At 49.4% G+C, this 22,921-nt stretch overlaps 1 protein-coding gene across 2 annotated transcripts in view; it reads left to right on the top strand.

Annotated features, from left to right (window-relative positions):
- Positions 1 to 8,051: 8,051 nt before the first annotated feature.
- Positions 8,052 to 22,921, top strand: part of LOC137439553 (inositol polyphosphate 5-phosphatase OCRL) — a 64,939-nt gene continuing 50,069 nt past the window's right edge. For both annotated transcript variants that reach the window (XM_078768073.1, XM_078768074.1), the window contains exon 1: positions 8,052 to 8,180. The gene's annotated coding sequence lies outside the window, so the exon portion shown is untranslated. The remainder of the gene's footprint in view (positions 8,181 to 22,921) is intronic.

The following is a 22,921-nucleotide window of genomic DNA, read 5'->3' as shown; positions in this document are numbered from 1 at the left end:
TCAATTAATTGATTAGTTATTTAATTATTATCGATTAATTAAGTACTTATTTATTTCCTTTCTCATCTGGGCAATATCTCAGGCACCTTTTGAGTTAGGAATCTGATATTTGGACACGACAATGACCCGGTGATTTGGCTGTAAAGGGTATTTTTGGTTTATTGATTAATCAATTAATTATTTAAATATTATCGATTAATTAAGTACTTATTTATTTCCTTTCTCATCTGGGCAATATCTCAGGCACCTTTTGAGTTAGGAATCTGATATTTGGACACGACAATGACCAGGTGATTTGGCTATAAAGGGTATTTTTGGTTTATTGATTAATCAATTAATTATTTAAATATTATCGATTAATTAAGTACTTATTTATTTCCTTTCTCATCTGGGCAATATCTCAGGCACCTTTTGAGTTAGGAATCTGATATTTGGACACGACAATGACCAGGTGATTTGGCTATAAAGGGTATTTTTGGTTTATTGATTAATCAATTAATTATTTAAATATTATCGATTAATTAAGTACTTATTTATTTCCTTTCTCATCTGGGCAATATCTCAGGCACCTTTTGTGTTAGGAATCTGATATTTGGACACGACAATGACCAGGTGATTTGGCTATAAAGGGTATTTTTGGTTTATCGATTAATCAATTAATTATTTAAATATTATCGATTAATTAAGTACTTATTTATTTCCTTTCTCATCTGGGCAATATCTCAGGCACCTTTTGCGTTAGGAATCTGATATTTGGACACGACAATGACCAGGTGATTTGGCTATAAAGGGTATTTTTGGTTTATTGATTAATCAATTAATTATTTAAATATTATCGATTAATTAAGTACTTATTTATTTCCTTTCTCATCTGGGCTATATCTCAGGCACCTTTTGAGTTAGGAATCTGATATTTGGACACGACAATGACCCGGTGATTTGGCTGTAAAGGGTATTTTTGGTTTATTGATTAATCAATTAATTATTTAAATATTATCGATTAATTAAGTACTTATTTATTTCCTTTCTCATCTGGGCAATATCTCAGGCACCTTTTGAGTTAGGAATCTGATATTTGGACATGACAATGACCAAGTGATTTGGCTGTAAAGGGTATTTTTGATTTATTGATGAATCAATTAATCGATTAATTATTTGATAAATGACTTAATTAATTATTATTTTAAAAAGTTATTGGCCATATTGTTTCCCCTTAAGATTGGCTTTCATTACTGATCTCTACAACAGATCAGTGGCTTTCTCGGAAAAAATTAACACAGTGTTCCTTTCTCCCTACCTGTGAAACACTGGGATGACAGTTTATAGCTGGGTCGGGATTCAAACCCAGGCTAGACAGCTAAGAGGAGAGTGTGTGGGCCTCTCGGCCACCCTGCCAACCCTTAGATGCACGGTGTGTTTGGTAATCATGTTAAATGTTTATATTTGGTTGTATAAACTTTATAATCCCTTTCAAAAAAAATGGAGGACATTCTTTTGAAAATGCACTTGTTGAAAAACATTGAATAAGAAATGAAGATATCAGAGAAAGACTTTAAATTCCAGTGAGTGCAAGAATACGTAGATGTGGAGGGAAATTGTTGGGACGCATTGAAAGAATGGAGGAGGAAAGACAAGTGAAAATAATATTTAAAAGTAGGGTGGTTAGATCGAGAATCAGATGGAAGCAAAAGGTCAATAAAGATCTAATGGTCTGATTTAAAAAGATTGAATCGCTTGTCCTTGTCACTGAAACAACTCATCCACCTTGTTTTGTTTCAATCCGTCCACAACGTTTTGAAATATGCTATACATCGTTTTTGGCCCCATCTCCAATCACTCAATGGTGAAGAATCACTTTGAGGAAATTAAATATTCTCGTAACGAGATGTGGATTCGGATCTTCCCCAAAATGTAATTGATAAAACAAACTGAAATATCGATGAAATTGTCGGGAGCAATGTACTGGGTTCATGTTTTGCGAGAAAGCCACTGATCTGTTGCAGAGATCAGTGGAGAAAGCGAAATTGTGAGAGAAAGCAAAATCTTTTGGGGAACGGGAAAACAATATGGCCACCAGTAAACTTCCGGTGGCTTCAGAACCGCGCGACCAACACCCTATCCAGTTAATATAGAGATCAATGAGTGAGACCCACCCAAAGCGGGACCCTCTCTATCATAGAAGAGCACCACACTAAGCTACTAGTCATAGTTTCGGCCTCTGATGGCTCCAAACCCTCGAGTCCAAATAACCCAATTAAAATGGCTTTACTGATTAAAAAATAATTCCGAGACGTTTCCAGCACCAACAACTCAGATCCAGCGACCTATTTATTGAGTGTAAATCGCTCGCCCAACAGGAAACAGTGTTGAGAGCCTCCTATTTTGACGGGGTTTGAGTCTCATGTCAGATTCCTAGGTCTACGACAGAGAGCCGAGGAGTCATTTACGCGATTGATCCCTCCATTGAAATTGATGACTTTAAGAGCCATTTAGTCGATGTGGGAGTTGTTGACACCCACTGCCTTACCACCGTCCGGGATTGGGTCAAAGTCGACACCAACTCGGTGGTTTTGGCCTTCAGCAATCCACCCCTTCCCCCAAACGTTTTCCTTGAGGTATCAAGCCTTCACTGTATGTGAATACATTTCTGCCCCCTTAAGATGTTACAAGTACCAAAAGGTTGGTCATACTGCACCAGCCTGAAGGAGCAAACAGCGCTGCGGCAAATGGAGAGCATGATTATGGAAGCTGCACCGGTGAAAAAAATGTCTTGTGCCAATTGTGGTGGGGACCACAGTGTCGCCTTCAGTTGATGCTCCGAATTCAAAAGAGCTGCCTAGATCCAACAGGTGAAAACTCAAGGGAAACTATCCAATGCTGAGGCTGTCCTGAAGGTCCCCAAAATTATGACTGCCCAATATACCAGGTTAACTTTAGGACCAAAACTGATGGCCTGGTTAAAGTATTGGCTAAATAGGTGTGATTTCAGACCAGACGAAAATAGAATGCCAAACTGATCTCACCTGATGTGTATATGAATATTACCAAAATATGGTTCATTGGTTTTATCATCATAGTAAATTGTGCAGGCCAAGCAAAAAGTAGATCCAAGAAAATCAATATTATTTCCGCTGCAGCCATCAAATACCTGGGTTGGGAGGGACTTTCCTCCAAGAAGATGAACAAAATATGTAGCCAATCAGGCCATGAAAGCAGAAAGTCGGACTCCAAACAGTCCCGGGACTTCCCCGCAGATCAATGAGAATTATTCAATGGAATGGAAAAAATTAGCTGCTCATGGGGCAAAGTTAACTTCTTTATTTTTTTGGGGTGATTCTTTTTAACGAAAGTGTACTCTTAAGTGATTCTTAAGAAGTTAACTTTCAGAATCATTGGAATCAGAATTCACTTTTCAGAATCACTTTCAGAATCATCTTAAGCTTTCAGAATCATTGGAATCTCCCGCGATGAAACTATCTCCGAGGGCCTTTCACTCAATCACCGCAGGCAGGTTGGTGGTCTTTCCGTCTCTCCTCTCCGGCCTTGCCCCCCCCCAGCTCTCTCTGGGCTCTGTCCCCCAAATATTCCTGCAGGTCGCACAAGATCTGCCAGCCACCCTCTGATGGTTAAACTGCCGAAATCTCGGCTCTCTGCTCACCTTCACTCTTTCATTCCCCTTTTCTCCCGCCTCTGGAACAAACTCCCTCACTCCCTTCAATCCCACTCCTCCCTCCAGGTCTTTAAAACAGCTGTTCACCACCATCTCTTATCTTCCCCCATCCAAAACCTTGATCTTTTCTACCCCCGCTAATTCACCCCAGATACACTTTTTTGAAATACCGACTTCTTTCCTGGAAGACATAGCAGTGTCCATGTGTTTTTGTTTTTTTTACCTCCCCCCCCCCCTCCCTTCCCATGCCTCCTCCCCTCAAGCCATCTCTCTCCCACAGATCTCCCGATGTCCCTGCTCTCCAACTTGCCTCCCACTCCCTTTATCATATGTTTTATGTGTCAGTTTGTCTTTTTGTGATCAATGTTAGCTCTTTCACGAGCCTCGATCTTGTATACAAAAAACCCCCAAAAAACAACTAAATACATCAGCGATGTCACAACGAAACCGGCTATAATGTCACAATCTGATTTAGGATGTGTATACCCCAAAGAAGGCCTCCTTTACAAGATATAGCCACTGGGTATCAATGGCAGAATGTTCTCGTGGATCCGTGAATTCCTGTCCAACAGATCCTTCAAGTGAGAGTAGGCCAAGCCCTGTCCTCTGTATTTCCCATGGATAATGGTATTTCCGATGGAAGCCAAGTACCACCCTTTTTAACATAATGATAGATGGTGCCGCCTCTCCTTCAGGGTCCCATAGCAGGATATATTTATTTGCGGCCGACATTGCCAAATGGACTCGGAATAAGAACCCTCACTTTTTCTTTTTGGATGGCAGATATCTGCAGGATCGAGCAGGAGGCCCAACAATTGGGTTTCAGGATTTCTGGACCCAAGTCCAAATTCATATTTTTCACCTGCAAAAGGAAGGCCAATACCAAACCGATAACAATCTATGGTACTTCCATTAAAGCTTCCCTGGATGTGTCCTTTCCAGGAATTACTTTTGATAGGGTTAAAATATATATATATACAACACTGAACCGGCTAGTGCAGCAGATAAACACAAAAATTGTGCATTTTATGAGAAAAGCATGAAATTTTTAACATAGTTAGTGCATACCATAAGGTTTATTTTCAGATGTGGAGGGAAGTCCGATTTGACCTCTGAGGACCGTGAGAGGTCAAATCCAAAATGGCCGCCAGTCCACCGAGTCTAATGTTCAAACGCGCTTAATTTTGGAAGCAAATAGTGTAGAAAAACATTATAGGTGTCATTTCCAACTAAATTGGGGATGCCCAGAGGTGAATGATGCTTTCAATGAACTCCTAGGCATGCCAAGTGAGGCCAGTGAAGGCTCAATGTTACTGCTAGAGCGATTTGTGGTGCTGACGTACGATAGAACCAGTGAGAGCACGGAAGTGAATGATGCCAGGAAACAGCTCTTCACACAGAAGTGTAGAACTCTAGAGAACATTCCTCCAACCCAGGCAACACTCAAGCAGCACATCAAGCACACTTGCTACCAGGCCAACTGTTGTAACCAGGCATTGGTCATGGATCCAGAGATGCCAGACCCACCTGACTGGGGCTGGACAAAGGAGACAACTGGGTGGCAGCCTCTTTGGACCATTCTTCCTGAAGCATCAAAATCGTGCCATGAATTGATCGACTGTGGCTGCAAGAAATGGTGCACTGGACGCTGCAAGTGTGCCAAAGCTGCATTCAAGTGCACTGCACTGTGCTTCTGTTCTGGAAACTGTTAGATTTAGATCATTACCAATTTTCATCATTGCACTTGATTTAATGTAAGCTTTGGTGGACATACTTGGTTAACTACAGTTATATTTTCAGAGGTTATTGCATCATTCCTTGCAGTGTAAACACTTTTTTTTTCATCCTTTCTGGTCTTTGGATGTTCTGTACCTATCTATACCTGTACCTGAAAAAATAAAGTTTGAAAAGCTCAAATGAACTTTTTCCAATAGCAGTCCCAACTGCAGGATCATAAAAATAGATATTTAACGTAATTTGACCTTGACCGTGACCTAAATGCATGTCCTTGAGTTCTGGCGATCTCAAAAGTATCACCAAATGAATGGGCATCCCCAATTTAGTTGGAAATGACACCTATAAGCGCGTTTGAACATTACACCCGGTGGACTGGCGGCCATTTTGGATTTGACCTCTCACGGTCCTCAGAGGTCAAATCTGACTTCCCTCCACATCTGAAAATAAACCTTATTGTATATACTAACTATGCTAGAAATTTCATGCTTTTCTCAAAAAATGCACAATTTGTTAAAGTATGAGAGCTTATCCGCTGTGCTAGGCCTGTCTACATAGGTAAAGTGTTGTTCTCAGACTTTTGGGAGTATCAAGCTCTTGGCAGATTCTCGATCCCACTACCTTTTGGACTTGTGTATGTGAGGGCAGCAATAAAGAAATGTATTTGGATTCTTTACCGATTAATCCCTTGAACAAAGTGGCAATTTGGCCTCCAGGACTCGAGAAACTCCTCATATTCACCTGGATCTATGTAGGAAATCCGACAATGTGTAACCAGGCCGTGCAATATATCAGCACGGTTTGGAGTCAATCATTTACATGTCGACACGGATGGCTCCAAGGACCTTGCACGAGCGAGAACAGCGGTTGACATTTGCATTCCAGACGTCAAGGTGATAAAATGCCTAAAGCGTTCTGATTACCTTTCGGTATTCTCGACTGAACTCTTAGTGCTGGATCCCTGCCCACGCGGGCATTGGACGCAATGAGGCCTGCGAACACTATCATCACTATCAATGTCATCGCTATCACTATCAGGCAGCCAAACGGGCACTAAGGTCGGATTTTAAAATTGAAAAATCTAAATCGAGTTTAAAATTCATGAAAGAAACGGGGTAAACAATATGAAGTCCCTCGTACTTGTTTGCTTCAGCCGAAGTGTTACGTTGCGTGGCGTATATAGAGCCTCGTGACTGAAAACCCCATTAACACCGAAATAAGAAGAAGAAGCACACTGAGGGGGAAACGTCGAAACGAGGAAGTGTTACGTCTACGTGACCTGTGTCGTGCCAGCCTTGTGTATCGAGGGACTAGTGGTGCAACGTGTGTGTCCGTGAGTACAGTACCGCTCCCTGCGTACTTACCCTGCCGCACTTACCCTGCCGCACTTACCCTGCCGCACTTACACTGCCTTATTTACCCTGCCGAACTTACCCTGCCGAACTTACCATGCCGCGCTTACCATGCCGCGCTTACCATGCCGCCTTTACACTGCCGTACTTACCATGCCGCGTTTACCATGCCGCGCTTGCCATGCCGCCTTTACACTGCCGTACTTACCATGCCGCGCTTACCATGCCGCGCTTACCATGCCGCGTTTACCATGCCGCGCTTACCATGCCGCGCTTACCATGCCGCACTTACCATGCCGCGCTTACCATGCCGCGCTTACCATGCCGCGTTTACCATGCCGCGTTTACCATGCCGCGCTTACCATGCCGTGCTTACCATGCCGCGCTTACCATGCCGTGCTTACCATGCCGCGCTTACCATGCCGCGCTTACCATGCCGCGCTTACCATGCCGCGTTTACCATGCCGCGTTTACCATGCCGCGTTTACCATGCCGCGTTTACCATGCCGCGTTTACCATGCCGTACTTACCATGCCGCGTTTACCATGCCGCGTTTACCATGCCGCGCTTACCATGCCGCGCTTGCCATGCCGCCTTTACACTGCCGTACTTCCATGCCGCGCTTACCATGCCGCGTTTACCATGCCGCGCTTACCATGCCGCGCTTACCATGCCGTGCTTACCATGCCGCGCTTGCCATGCCGCCTTTACACTGCCGTACTTCCATGCCGCGCTTACCATGCCGCGTTTACCATGCCGCGTTTACCATGCCGTACTTAACATGCCGCGCTTACCATGCCGCGCTTACCATGCCACACTTACCATCCTGCGCTTACCATGCCGTACTTACCATGCCGCGTTTACCATGCCGCGTTTACCATGCCGCGTTTACCATGCCGCGTTTACCATGCCGCGCTTGCCATGCTGCGCTTGCCATGCCGCGCTTGCCATGCCGCGCTTACCATGCCGCACTTACCCTGTCGTATTTACATACCCTGCCGCACTTACCCGGCCGTATGTACTTACTCTGCCACACGTACCCTGCCTCACGTACCCTGCCGCACTTACCCTGCCGCACTTACCCTGCCGTACCTACCCTGCCGTACCTACCCTGCCGCACTTACCCTGCCGCACTTACCCTGCCACACTTACCCTGCCGCACTTACCCTGCCGCACTTACCCTGCCGCACTTACCCTGCCGCACTTACCCTGCCGCACTTACCCTGCCGCACTTACCCGGCCGTATTTACTACCCCTGCCGCACTTACCCGGCCGTATTTCCTTAACCTGTCGTACTTACCCCTGCCGTAGTTACCCAGCTTACCCTGCCGTACTTATACAGCTGTGCATGGATGGATGCTGGAGGAACTAACTACGTGAAACAGGTGTCCATTATCCTTGATTTGTGAGGAAAACTGCAAAAGGTGGGAACATCAACATATTGTTATTATAATAATAATTTTTTTATCAAGCCTCACAATTTAGTCATAAAATTATAGTAATGGTATTGTTTTTGTCATGATTGTTTTTATTATTTTTACAGATCACCGACAGTAAATAATATGTTGGAGATGTTTCGTGACGAGTGTAAAGTACAAACTTTTTAATCAAGTCGAGGCTCATGGAAGGGTTGATTGACAAGACGATGGATTGAGGAAGTGTCCTCATGAGGTGAATGCAGTACTTGGCAAAACGAAGAGGTACCAAGAGGTGAGGTGGGATTGTGCAGGTGCCAAATTCCGAGGTACCCTAATCCCTGCAAAAATGTGGGCCGTGACGTCAACGCCATATGTACTGCGCATCAAGTTTTAACATGACACTAACCATTTGAATTCCCAAAATGATTGATAAATGAAATCTGCAGATTTTATCAGATAAACAAAAGCTTAACACTCGCACACACTTGATCACAATTCCAGTCTAATCCGGGTCTGTGTCCAGGACTGTCCAGGTCTGTGTCCAGGACTCGCGTCGGCTCTCCCCTTATCAAGGGGGGGTTAATCCCCTTGTCTTTGATCTGGCCGACGCGAGTCCTGGAAGTTATAACATTCCTTGCGGTCGGTGGTAAATAGGGTAGTTGGTCGATTCTTAGTCCGATTACCTAATTACTACCACCAACCGTAAAGCAAGGGAATAACTCCCGCTCGAACCATGGATATTGATGGAATATGCCGAGCGGATAGCAATCCGCGATCCGAGCTGTTAACAGGTGACGAGACCCGATTATAGCGGTTCCGAATCATGCCACGCTTACCCAATTAGAGAAAAGACGGATGCGATCGGATAAGAGGAAACCAGGAAGAACAAGGCAATTTATTACAAATATACAGAAAGAAGAGGAAACGAAAGAAGGTACAAGAAAGGAAGAGGAAGGAAAAGCACACAGGGCAGTCTTAATTACAGGCTTAACTTATTTCCTGCACAAATGGGCCCGTCTCACACAGTCACTCACACGGGGATTGTAGAGGAACAGGTTGATGGTCACCAGCTCGTCCAGGCTCCAGTCCGGCTCCGGTCCAGGTGATGGAAAACCCGTCAGGCAGCTCTTCACAGTGTAACGCGAACGGACAATTATATCACGGGGGGAAGGCTGGTATCCTGGCGGCGTACGTAATAGTTGCACGACTCGCGCCAAACGCCCCCTCTCCAATGTCCAGTACGCAAGCGCCAATTGTGCAAGTCCTTTCAACCACGATCAAGCGCATTCGTCCTCGCAGTGCTGTTACCAGTGCGCTCTCCCAACAAGTCCTGTAAAAGGGCTTTGTGCGCTCGCTTTTATAATCCAGCCAGCGATCGCTCCGCGAGCCCAAAAGCCACCCCTGTCAGGCGATGCCACTTCAGCCCTGGTTGGCTGGTGAGGGCTTACCGGCTCCGCCCTGATGGTTGGGTGACATGGCCACACCTTCTTCCTGGCGCTCCGCCCCCTTTTTCCAGGCTTCTCCTCGTGGCTTATGGTGGCGTTTGAGCGAGCTCAAGCTCAAGGGCAGCGAAGGCTGCTGGTTTGGGCGGAAGCCCAGCGAGGTTGCACACGCCGCTGGCCCTAAAGGGCGAGGGCGATGGCTCGCGCTTAATGGCGTCGCTTGGAGGGAGGCTGGCAAAATGGATGGAATGAACGCAAGGGGGCCTATTCTTATTTGATTGACACAACGCAGATTCAACTATTGGAAAATGGCCTTATCTAAACACATACTAAGGAATAACTGAAGTCCTATGGTGACCTACGTGTTGCTTGTGGCCTATCTATGGGGTGCTACCTTTAACCTTTAATGATGTCATATTTACAAGTGTGGGTTCTCAAAACCGCAACACTTCACCCCTCCTTTTGCCAGGCTCGGCCCGAGCCGAAACATCAGGACTATCTTTTAACAATTAGTGTGACACTTAGGTGTGCTTACCCTCTACTTTTAACCTACTACCCTGAGTGCGACAGTTTTAACACTCGATATGTCCCCCCTGCTGCGTTGCGTCCTACCTAACTGACTCACGCCCACAATTAACTGAATTACGGAATGGTTTTCAAACTAAACATTTAAGCTGGTGGGGAGCATTATTTACAATACACTACTAATTATTTACACTACAACCCAGGACCTGTCTTTTGTGGGAAAAAGAAAAAGAACTTTTGAGAAGAGGAAAATGCCAATCACAATGCACTGCACCGATACACCATACACCCATATGCACCTAAATAATAAAATGCACACAAAAAGCACCATCATGAAAATGCACAAAAACATTTCAAAAATTATTAAATGATGACGTCTTGTGCTTCTCTGCTGGGCCGATGGATCTGCGCTTGATCTTATTACTTGCTGGCTTAATTAATAAAAAGGGCACAACCCGCGTCCGCTTTTTTATTTATGGCCAGCAGGGCCAACTCAAGTGGTCCGACTGCTGGGCATTGATGCCACTTAAAACAGTTGTCCGCAAGCCAGATACTGCTGGCAACAATGGTCTGTCCCAGCAGAGGTGCCAGGCCACAGAACGTGTGGTCCATAGGTGCCAGGCCACAGAACGTGCGGTCCATAGGTGCCAGGCCACAGAACGTGCGGTCCATAGGTGCCAGGCCACAGAACGTGCGGTCCATAGGTGCCAGGCCACAGAACGTGTGGTCCATAGGGTGTACCGGTGCAGGCAGGCAGGCAGCAAGGTGCAGGCAGAAGGAGTGCGGCCGCACAATTCAGGGCACCTGCACACTCCCCTCGCACAAAAGACCATGGTCCATGAGTGGGGAGGCAGACAAAGTAGAGGTTAACGGGGCAAGGGCGCAGGGGTACACACCAAAACAAGGCAATGCGACATGAAGGGCACGGAGGAGCGAGCCGAGAAAGCTCGTCCCTACTCGTACGTCACCCCCCATGTCAGCCTACACTACCCTTGCCCTTCCCCGTATTTACACAATTTACAATTTACAAATCCGTCTCTACCGTCTCGTCACCCATATCTCCCCTAAACCAAATTCGTCCCCAATCCCTCCCAAGAAGGAAGGGATGGAATCACACACAATGCCAAATTCCGTCATGATGCGTCTTTACCTTCCAAACATCTGCCAAAACCTGGTGTGGAGTCCTATCACCTCGGTGAGTGGATGCGGATGGTGCGAAGAGATTTTCTCCTAACTATACTTCGAAATGACATTAACTCTTTACTCTACCCGGTTCTTGCCCTGCCAATCCATTGGCCATATTTACTCTATATGGTTCTAACAACCAATTCCCATTGACCATACTGTGGCGCTCTCCCAATTTGGGGTCTCACTCCCCCCATTTTTCTATACTGTGCCCTCGCACAATTTCTGGGCTGAGTCGTGTGGCTCTCCCAGCAGGTCTACTTACCCGCGCACCTCCGCCACTGAACGTCGCCACCCGAGCTTGCTTAGCTCCTCACCCTAATCTACCTGGGGAAGGCCCTCCCTGGCACTTGCCCCCTCTATGCCCCCTCTCGGCATCGGGCAACCCAGGTCCTTTCCATGGATCCTCGGGCCCCACTGAACTCTACACAACTCTACCTGGCTCCCAGAGCCTACCTGCGGCCTCACCTGGCCGACAGACTACCAGTGGCGGAGTGCTCAATAACCACACGCACTAACAGGCACACACGCCCAGCCATTCCACTTCACTTATGCACCCAACAAAACAATACTTTGCAACTACACGCACCACAGATGTCAATATCCAACCAGATTTACCTACTCCCGCTACCTACTTTTAAACTACCCTCCCCGGGTATTCGTGAAGGGGTCCATCCTTCCCCCATTCACTCCTTCGCACCATACACTCCACGCCATGCATTCCACACTACTCACTCCACACCATTTATTCCACACAACCATTCTCCACTTGCACACCATGCAAGCCAATGCACTCATTGCCATTACACACATCCTCAATACTCCACTCATACACTTTCACACACACACACACACACACACACATTATTCTCGAGCATTGCCTCTCAATTCCTCATTTGCTCACCAGCACTACCAGGACTCTCATGCACACGGTGGTTCCCACAATTACACACACACATCATTCACGAGCATTGCTTCATTTGCTCACCAGCACAACAAGGACTTCCATTCACAATTCCTCATTTCTGCCTAAACCTCAAGCTCATACACACAGCACCATCTAGCTATCTACTCCCTTCTAATACTAGTGCTTCCCGTCATCCCTTGTAGTAAGCACTCCCTCGTCATTATCATCCATCTAATCTCCCTACATCCCCACTACTTGTACAATCTCACTACTTAAATCTCAAGTCTCCTAAAGTCATTTCTAGATCCTAAACATTATCCTAGCCCTCCCTGGCTAGTTCACACCGCCAAATCCCATAATCCTATAGCTCCTTCGCCCCAAAAGATGTGAGGGATGGTAGATTTACCATCCCTCTACATCGGGCATTATCTCCCAACTATCACCCCCCAGTCCTCTTGCACTATGAGCCCCCGTCATGTGAGGTACTGGGTCCTGCCTCGGCATCTAAAGCCGAGGTGATCCATGAGGGCGCCTGCTCGCCGGTGTAGGGTCTTAACCGGTCGGTGTGGACGATCCGAGGGAGGGCTCGTGGCCCCATTTTGATCTTAACGACCACGTCACAGACTTGCGACAGGACGACCCCCTGGCCTTGCCAGGGAGAGGTGAGTTTGGGGCACCTACCCCTCCGCCTTCGGGGATTGAAGAACCAAATCTTCATCCCCGGAGTGTACTGACTCCCCTGGCTCCGGTGGTCGTACCTGCGCTTCATCTTGGCCTCCGCCAGCTGGAGCTGGCGGCGGGCGAAGGCATGGACCCTCTCCATGCCTTCCTCTAGGTGACGTGCATAGCCCTCCCTCGGCGGGATATCAGTGGTGTCTGGCACGGGACCGCATAGCAAGTCGGCGGGAGCCCGCAACTCCCGCCCATACATAAGCAACGCTGGACTGCATGCGGTGGCCCCGTGCTGGCTGGTTCGGTAGGCCATTAACAAATACGGGAGATGTTCGTCCCAGTCATCCTGACGGGTGGTGGTGAACAATGCCAATTGTTGGATCAAGGTTCGATTGAACCGTTCCACCATCCCGTCAGATTGTGGTCTTAAGGGCGTTGTTTTGGTTTTTCGAATTGACAGGAGTCTGCACACATCTTTTAGTAATTGCCTTTCAAAATTTCGGCCCTGGTCGGTGTGCAGCTCCTCTGGAATCCCATGCCGATATACAAATCCTTCCACGAAGGCCTGTGCCACCACCCCGGCTTCTTGGTTGGGGAGGGCATAGGCCTCCGGCCACTTGGTGAAATAGTCCATTACAACGAGGATGTACTTGTTACCTTGGCGGGTGCGGGGTAGTGGTCCTAGAATATCCATAGCCACCCGCTCAAGGGGGGCCCCCACCTGGTGTAATTGAAGGGGGGCCCTCATCCTCCGTGCTGGTCCCTTTTTGGCAGTACAGGCGTCGCATCTCCGACACCAGTCCTGTATGTCACGCCCCATATTCACTCAAGAGAACCTCCGGCGGACCCGAGATGTTGTCTTTGTCCTGCCCAAATGGCCGCCGGAGCGGGTACCATGCACCTGCTGTAATATGATGTTCTTAAATTTATCAGGGACTATCACCAGCCAGGAAGTTCTCTCAGAGGGAACCTCCACCCCTAGTCCCGTTTGTGGTGGGTGTCCGCTCTCACAATGTGGTGGGTGTCCGCTCTCGCAAATTTCTCATTTTCCCGATTGTGATGGGAGTCCGCTCTCACAATGTGGTGGGTGTCCACTCTCACATTGTGGTGGGTGTCCGCCCTCACAAATGGGATTGGCCAATTCCTACTGTTCACTAAAGACTCCCTCCGGGGCCGGCTCGGCTGGACGTTCTCGTCCCTCACTGGCGCGACTTCGTTAACTGGGGTGCAGCCGGCTATCTTCGTGCCCCTTACTATAGTGCGTGGTTCTGCACTAATATTAATCACTCGGACAGCCACCACTGGCCCGTCCGTTTTTTACAAGGGTGCGGCCCACGATTAAACCCGGGATGGACTGCGCTGCCACCGGTTCGACTAGGCCGCAGAACTCCTGCCATGTTGGGCGAGCTAACCATCGGGCCGGCACTATGGCCTCGGCCCTTGGAGGGATGGTCACGGCCTCAGAAGCCTCCAGCTCCGTCCTCTCGGCCGTGCTCACCCCATCCAATGGTAGCTCCTCTACTCCCACTTGCAGGGTCCCCCGGCACAAATCGATTTTACAACCGCTGGCAGTCAACAAATCCAGCCCTATTAAGCATGGGTCACACACCTCCGCCACCCAAACTTCTATTTCCCTCTTTACCGACCCTAACTTGAGGGTTACAAAACCACGCCCGCCCTATGATCGGGGCCGTTACCCCGGTAGCCAGCTGCAAACTATAATTTTCCAGACGCTGGACTTTATCCCAGCCGTCTGCACTCGAATCGAGGATCACAGGGCTGATGATCGTGGCGCTTGCTCCTGTGTCCACTACGGCGTCTACCCCCACGCCGGCAATTTTGCACAGACCCGAATTGTTAGGCTACCTGTACCAATTTGGCCACAATGAATGACCTGTCGCGTCAATGAGGGCGCTTCACCATCCCCTACTACCGAACACAGCTACAATGAGGGCGCTTCACCATCCCCTACTACCGAACACGGCCCTGTATGTCCGGCACCTTCTAGTTTCCCGGGCCCTGGCGGGGGCGGTGTCTGGGGTCGGTTAATCCGACCCGTACGAGGTGGAGTTGATGGTTCTGGCTGCCGGAGTCCGTCCCGGCGCGGAGCTCGACACTCTATTGCACGGTGACCCAGCCGACTACAATTATAGCACCTCACCTGGTAAGGTGCGTGCCTCCGAAATTCCAAATTGCCCCCCCTAAAAGTCCGAATTGGGGCATTTGTCCGTGGCTTACCGGGGGCCACCTCTGGAGCCGCCTGCCATGGTCCAGGTCCCGCCAGGCGCTGGTCCACCAACCTTCGGACCATGCTCTCCAGGTCAGGGACCCTTTCGGGGGCGGGCCCCCTGGGGGGGCCGCCACCTGCCACGGGCCCTACCTGGCGCACTGCCAATGCGTGGCGCTCGCTTCCCCGGGCCAGCGGTCTCGCTGCTTCCCAACGGGCCGCAGCGTCGGCCGCCTGGCTCAAAGTCCGCGGGCACCACATGGCGAGTTGTTGCCGAAGCTCGGGGTCCGGGAAGGCCTGGATGAAGTGGTCCAGCGCCAGGCTTTCCTGGGAGGCCGCCGCCATGTCCGCGTGTGCAATCCCGACCGCGGCGAATGTCGTATACAAGCTCCCCGATGGTCTCCTGGGGCTTTCGTTTTCGCACCGTGAGCTGAGCTTTAACAAGCTCGCTCTGCTGTTCAACGCCGAATCGATTAATTAAGGCCGCGCGGAGTTCTGGCAGGGTGATGGCACCCGGTGGTAAGGCTGTCAGAACCTCCGCCACTGCGCCACGCAGTGCCCCCACGAGGTGTACTCCACCTTCGTCCGGATTCCAACCGTTTCCCCTACACACATGTTCGAACTGCGCCAGGTACACCCTCAAATCATTCTTGCCGTCATATGGTGCGAGTGGAACCTTATGGCCGCCCGAAGGCCGGACCCCGTGCGTCGCTCCCTGCGGAATTAACGCGGGGCCGAACCGTTCGGGCCCCCACAGTGCACTATTTCCGGGGGGCTTGCGTGCGTCCCCCGTCCCTCTAAAGACTACCCCTGTCGGTGTCGATGCTTGGGTCGCCTCCTCGCAACCCGCTTACCCACTCCATTCTCGCACACCCCGGCTCACCAACACCTCACACTCCCCATGGTCGGACATCCCTGCGCACACTCTTTCCACACCCTCCGGACCAGTCGCACACCTTACCATTGGCCTCTCACAAACGCCCGGGTCTATACCAACCCCCAAGCTCGCTGAACCTCCCCTCGCACCATATACATTTCCGATCATATCACCACTCACCTCGGCGCTTCTTCCTCTTCGCTCCCCCTCCGCCACCTGCAAACTCTTTATTTGGTTAGCAAGTACGTCATCACGATGTGAGCACAGACCTTGTACCAATTCCATCACCTCCTCCTTTATTTCATTCTTGGTCTCCCTACGTCTCTTTAATTTCACTCACCCCTTCTTCCACCTCTTCCAACTTTTGTTTCACCCCCTCTATTTCCCGGTGCGCCCCCACAAGTTCTTCTTCTAAGGCCACCTTGGTCGTCTATATGGTTTCTGATCTCTTGTTCTTTCGCCCCCAACGTCTCTCTACCACCTCGTCCAACCTCTTCGTCAGCCCCTCGTGTACCATCTGACATTCCTTTTTCATTGCTATAAGCTCCTTTTTTATTTCTTTCTGTGCTGATTTCAGCCCCCCTATCACAGCTGTGTTCTTACCTACTTGCTCCCCTAACTCCTTTTGTCCCACTGTCAGCTTCTCTACTTCCCGCGTCAACTCCTCTATACCCCCCTGTAACCTAGCCGTACTCTTTCTCACTTCCTTCTCCACACGCTCCTCACCCCACTTTACCTCGTCGCGTACCCCCGCGACCTCTTCGCTCACCCCGCGCCTTATATCCTCCCCCATCTCTCCCATTTCTCTTTTAGATGCCGCCCTCATTTGTTCCAACTCATTCTTTTGGGCGTCCATTTTGCCTTCCAGCCCGTTCTTTACCTCCTCTATCTGATCCCCCATTTGTTTTATTTCCCGGGCGGATTGATCCCCCATTTCCCTCAATTGGCCCCCCATCTTGTCTTCTAACCACGTTAACCCGTTCTTCACTCCTTCCATTTGGTTATCCTGGGTGGCCATTCTGTTTTCCAACCCGTTAACCCGTCCTTCATTTCCTTCATTTGGCCACCCACGTCCTCCAATTGGCCCCCTAATTTGTTTTCTAATCCCCCCAATTTGCTGTATAATCCCCCAAATTTGCTTTCTAATCCCCCCAATTTGCTTTCTAACCCCCAAATTTGACTTCCCAATTGCTCCCCCATTCTATTTTCCAAATTACTTAACCCATCTTTCATTTGGTTACTCAATTGCTCCCTGTTCTTTTCCATCTCCTTACTCAATCCCCCAATTTGGTTTTCCAACCCCATTTGTAGGGCTGCCTGCAGCTGCGCAATGAGGGCCTGCATATCCATCCCTCCCAATTGCGCAGCGGGCGCGGCCCTCGTTGCCATGTGTGAGGCGCCGCCATTTTGTTCGCCTGCACCCTCTTCTGCTGCACCCTCATTAATTTCCTCCTCCATTCCTCCCAATTGTCTCACTTCTTCCCGGGGGTCCTGGGTTGACTCTAACCCTTCCTCATCTACCCCCACCGGCATCCGATCGCCTTGGCTATCCATGGCACGATTTAATTTAGATGTTTTAATAAAATTTATACCAAATTTCGTCCAACGGATAAAAAATTTGGTTCGGGTCCAAATCCCACTCCCCGACACCAATTGTTGCGGATCTCGAACGTCGGCTCTCCCCTTATCAAGGGGGGGTTAATCCCCTTGTCTTTGATCTGGCCGACGCGAGTCCTGAAAGTTATAACATTCCTTCCGGTCGGTGGTAAATAGGGTAGTTGGTCGATTCTTAGTCCTATTACCTAATTACTACCACCGACCGTAAAGCAAGGGAATAACTCCCGCTCGAACCACGGATATTAATGGAATATGCCGAGCGGATAGCAATCCGCATACGAGCTGTTAACAGGTGACTAGACCCGATTATAGCGGTTCCGAATCGTGCCACGCTTACCCAATTAGAGAAAAGACGGATGCGATCGGATAAGAGGAAACCAGGAAGAACAAGGCAATTTATTACAAATGTACAGAAAGAAGAGGAAACGAAAGAAGGTACAAGAAAGGAAGAGGAAGGAAAAGCACACAGGGCAGTCTTAATTAAAGGCTTAACTTATTCCCTGGACAAACGGGCCCATCTCACACACAGTCACTCACACAGGGATTGTAGAGGAACAGGTTGATGGTTACCAGCGCGTCCAGGCTCCAGTCCGGCTCCGGTCCAGGTGATGGAAAACCCGGCAGGCAGCTCTTCACAGTGTAACGCGAACGGACAATTATATCACGGGGGGAAGGCTGGTATCCTGGCGGCGTACGTAATAGTTGCACGACTCGCGCCAAACGCCCCGTCTCCAATGTCCCGTACGCAAGCGCCAATTGTGCAAGTCCTTTCAACCACGATCAAGCACATTCGTCCTTGCAGTGCTGTTACCAGTGTGCTCTCCCAACAAGTCCTGTAAAAGGGCTTTGTGCGCACGCTTTTATAATCCAGCCAGCGATCGCTCCGCGACCCCAAAAGCCACACCTGTCAGGCGATGTCACTTCAGCCCTGGTTGGCTGGTGAGGGCTTACCGGCTCCGCCCTGATGGTTGGGTGACGTGGCCACACCTTCTTCCTGGCACTCCGCCCCCTTTTTCCGGGCTTCACCTCGTGGCTTATGGCGGCGTTTGAGCGAGCTCAAGCTCAAGGGCAGCGAAGGCTGCTGATTTGGGTGGAAGCCCAGCGAGGTTGCACACGCCGCTGGCCCTAAAGGGCGAGGGCGATGGCTAGCGCTTAAAGGCGTCGCTTGGAGGGAGGCTGGCAAAATGGATGGAATGAACGCAAGGGGGCCTATTCTTATTTGATTGGCACAACGCAGATTCAACTATTGGAAAATGGCCTTATCGAAACACATACGAAGGAATAACTGAAGTCCTAAGGTGACCTACCTGTTGCTTGTGGCCTATCTATGGGGTGCTACCTTTAACCTTTAATGATGTCATATTTACAAGTGTGGGTTCTCAACACTGCAATTTTTTTTTTTTTTTTTTTTTTTGGATACTGAATCGAGGCTCGTGAAAGAGCTCAACACCGCAATAGTACTGTTACAATATCGCTCCCAAGACATATCGAAGCTTCGGGTCACACAAAACGCAATAAATAAACCGATTGTGAACGTGGGTGTTTTGTTTTAATAATAACTGTTGCGGAGCGAAGCTTCGTCTCAGATGCATTGAGGTGCCGGAGCACCGCAGCAGCATGACCGCACACCTGGACAGGTGACCCAGACAGGTGCCATCGATTATTCGATCGATTGAATATGTTACGTGGTCCTCCCGGTAACTACCTGGTCTCGGTGACCCCCGGACCGTGGGAGGCACCCCGCCAGAAAGATATATGATTTATACGCTTTCGTAACGCAATCAAGATGACTTCCAGTCCATAAGAAACCCCACACCAAGGATTCCGAGTAATCAATAATATATTCCCCCAAGGAATCAACAATCAACAACCAGCAACAATCCACAATCAACAATCAATCCCCGAGATGATTAAGATGGCCATCTTATATATGTGTGTCCCCTTTCCCCACTCCCGACCCCTTTGGTCTCTGTCCCTCACAATGTCTCTGGGCCCCTCCTGAACAAGGTTATGGTCGGCTTCGCCGCACACGGGCGGTTGAACGAACCCCGGGTGGACGTGCTTCCACCGGGCACGTACCGTACCGGGAACCACGGCTGCAGCGCACACCTCTTGGCCAAGCAAAGCGGGCAAAGCAAGCGCCGCTTGCAACGCGCGCGAGGCCCCAAAGTGCGACCCGTACGCGTCCTTGTAGACGGTGCGGCGATCTGTGCCGGACGCTGGGTCTGTGCACGGCCCCACGTCAACTTGACGTGTCAAAAGGGTAGTTGCACGTCCCGGTAACTCCTCTCGCCAGACGGGCTTGGGAACGCAGCTTTTCCACGCTGCTCAATATTGATCCCAACTCTCGTCGGAGCTGGGCGAGGAAGAAGAAGAATCATCGCTTCTCCCGGACCTCGTGTCTTTTCTTCTTCCGTTTCCGGTCTCCTTTTTCCCAGAAGGGCTCCTGACCCTTTAATCACAACAACCCTTAATCGACTACACCTTGATAAGCAAAGACCTGAATAGTAATTCACATACAGTCACATAAATATGTAACACTCCCCCCCTTCAAGAAAGAAAGTTTGAACCCAGCGAAAACTTTCTTTGCCGGCCAACTTGGATAAACAAACCAGATAACTCACCCCCCCCCCCCCCCAACTCATCAGTTCCCCACGGGCACAGTCATCACTTAAAAATAAAGCAACAAAATTTCACACAATCCCCTAGATTAATTCCCTCTGGACCAAGCGTCAACCACTTCTAGTTTCTCTTGAATGACGGTTAAGAGGTGGTGACCAAAGCCCCCAAATTTAAACCTCTCTTAGCACTTTTTTGGGAGGCCCAGCGGAGTATTCCCTACATGGACGCCTTAAGGAATGTGGAGTTCATGGTTAGTCCGGGGAGGAAAGTTCATTACGTGGACGCCTTTAAGAACGGGGAGTTCACGGTTAGTCCGTGCAGGAAAGTTCACTACCTGGACGCCTTTAAGAACGTGGCGTTCACGGTTAGTCTGTGTAGGAGCCCCAGCTCGGCGGCTCCCCCGTATATATAGTGCTTCAACTTCTCCAGACTCCTAACAGTTACGGTGGGACCACTTGTCCCAGCCGTTACCTGACTGGCGGTCTCCTTCTCGGCCAGTGCTCTGACATTCATTTTTTCGGGAGGTGCCGTAACTCTGGGAGCCTCCATAGTAATATCGGCTGCTGCCAACCCCAAAACTACTGCCAAGTTGTCCTCTTCTGTAGACCTCTCGACGCCTACGAAATGCCTTCCCTACTGTTATGGTCCGACCCTCCAAATCCTTACCATTCCAATTCTTCTCTGCCTCCCTGGCATCTCTTGTGCTTGCAAACGTGACAAAGCCGAACCCTCTTGACCGTTGCGTTTCCCTGTCTTTTACCACCCGCACTTCCACCAGCGGCCCATATCTGTTGAAGACAGAGGTCAGAACTTCTTCCTCTGTGTTGAAGTTCAGTCCCCCTACAAATAACTTGGAACTTTTGTCGCCATCCCGAGCTGGTGGGGTGTTATTTTCCCTGCTGTGCTCTTTACCAACCCTCGGGTTACCATAAATTTGCCCCCCGGCCAAATCATTCCCAATAATCACAGATACTCCCTCTACAGGAAGCGTGGCTTGTAAACCGACGGTGACCGGTCCTGACACCAAATCGGATTCCAAATGGATGACATGAAGTGGGGCACTAACACAGCCACCGATCCCTTGTAACCGAACACTATCACCCGTTGCGGTACTCTTTGACAATGGCAAAATGTCTTCAAGCATTAAGGATTGATGGGCTCCTGTGTCCCTCAAAACCCTAACCGGTCTTCGGTTAGTCAAGCTCCCTTGAGTGAGACCAACCCCTCATAAATAAATGGTCGGTAACTCTTCTGTGGGCGATTTCTTACGCTTGCCATCGCATTCGGAGTGGTAATAGTCGGACTCCGCTCTGGGTCTTCCCTTTTCATGCGGTAACAACTGGACATCAAGTGTCCAGGTTTCTTGCAAAAAGCGCAAGTAGGCCCGGAGGAAAAACTCGTTGTCTGCCTCGGGCCCCCCGAAATATGTTTGTCTTGGGCCCGCAGCCCTCTGATTTCGAACAGGTGGGGTATCCGCGTTGTCCCCATAATCCTCTCGAGGCCGCCGCCATGTATTGTCGTTCTCCGCACCTGCTGTTCCCCACCTCCCCTGCGGAGATCTAGGCGAGGAGTTAGGTTCGTGGACCCCTATCCGGTGTGTTAAGGCATAATCATCTGCCATGGTGGCTGCGTCCCACAACTTCGGTACTTTCTTTTCCTGCAGGTACACTTTGATGTCCTCGTGGACACACTGTTGAAATTCCTCCACCAGGATCAAGTCACGCAATGTTTCGAAGTCTTTCCCGACTCCTTTTGACTCACACCACCGATCAAACATGTTTTCTTTCACTCTGGCAAACTCCACATGGGTCTCACTCTCCCTCTTTTTTTTTTTTTTTTTTTTTTTTTTTTTTTGTATACAAGATCGAGGCTCGTGAAAGAGCGAAAATTAATCACACAGAAAGACAAACAGACACATAAAACAAATAACATCGGGAGCGGTAGACAAGATGGGGAGAGAGGGGGAAGGACACAAACACAACATTTGAGAGCAGGGACCGAGAGACATGGAGACATCGAGAGATCTGTGGGAGGGAGAGGGCTTTGGGGGGGAGGCATGTGAAGGGGGGAGGCATGTGAAGGGGGGGAGGCATGTGAAGGGGGGGGGGGGGTGGGAGAGGTATAAACATATGGACACTGCCAGGATTTCCAGGAAATAAGTTGGAATTTCAAATAAGGTGGATCTGGGGTGAATTAGTGGGGGTAGAAAAGATCAAGGTTATGGATGGGGGAAGATAAGAGATGGTGGTGAACAGCTGTTTTAAAGACCTGGAGGGAGGAGAGGGATTGAAGGGAGTGTGGGAGTTTGTTCCACAGGCGGGAGAAAAGAGGAATGAAAGAGTGAAGGTGAGCAGAGAGCCGAGATTTCGGCAGTTTAACCATCAGAGGGTTGCTGGCAGATCTTGTGCGACCTGTAGGAATATTTGGGGGACAGAGCACGGAGAGAGCTGGGGGAGCAAGGCCGGAGAGGAGTCGGTAGAAGACAGAAAGACCACCTACCTGCCTGCGGTGAGTGAGTGAAAGGCCCTCAGAGATAGCTTCATCGCGGGAGATTCCAATGATTTTGAAAGCTTTGGATTCAACAGCGTGAAGCCGAGCCAGGTGTGAGGCAGGAGCACCAGCCCATAGGGGAGAACAGTATTCCATTGAGCTGCGGATGAAAGCCTTGTATGT

Source organism: Myxine glutinosa, chromosome 14 (genome assembly GCF_964187855.1).
Source record: "Myxine glutinosa chromosome 14, kmMyxGlut1.1, whole genome shotgun sequence".
Lineage (NCBI taxonomy): Eukaryota > Metazoa > Chordata > Myxini > Myxiniformes > Myxinidae > Myxine > Myxine glutinosa.
This window is presented reverse-complemented; position numbering and strand designations above follow the sequence as displayed.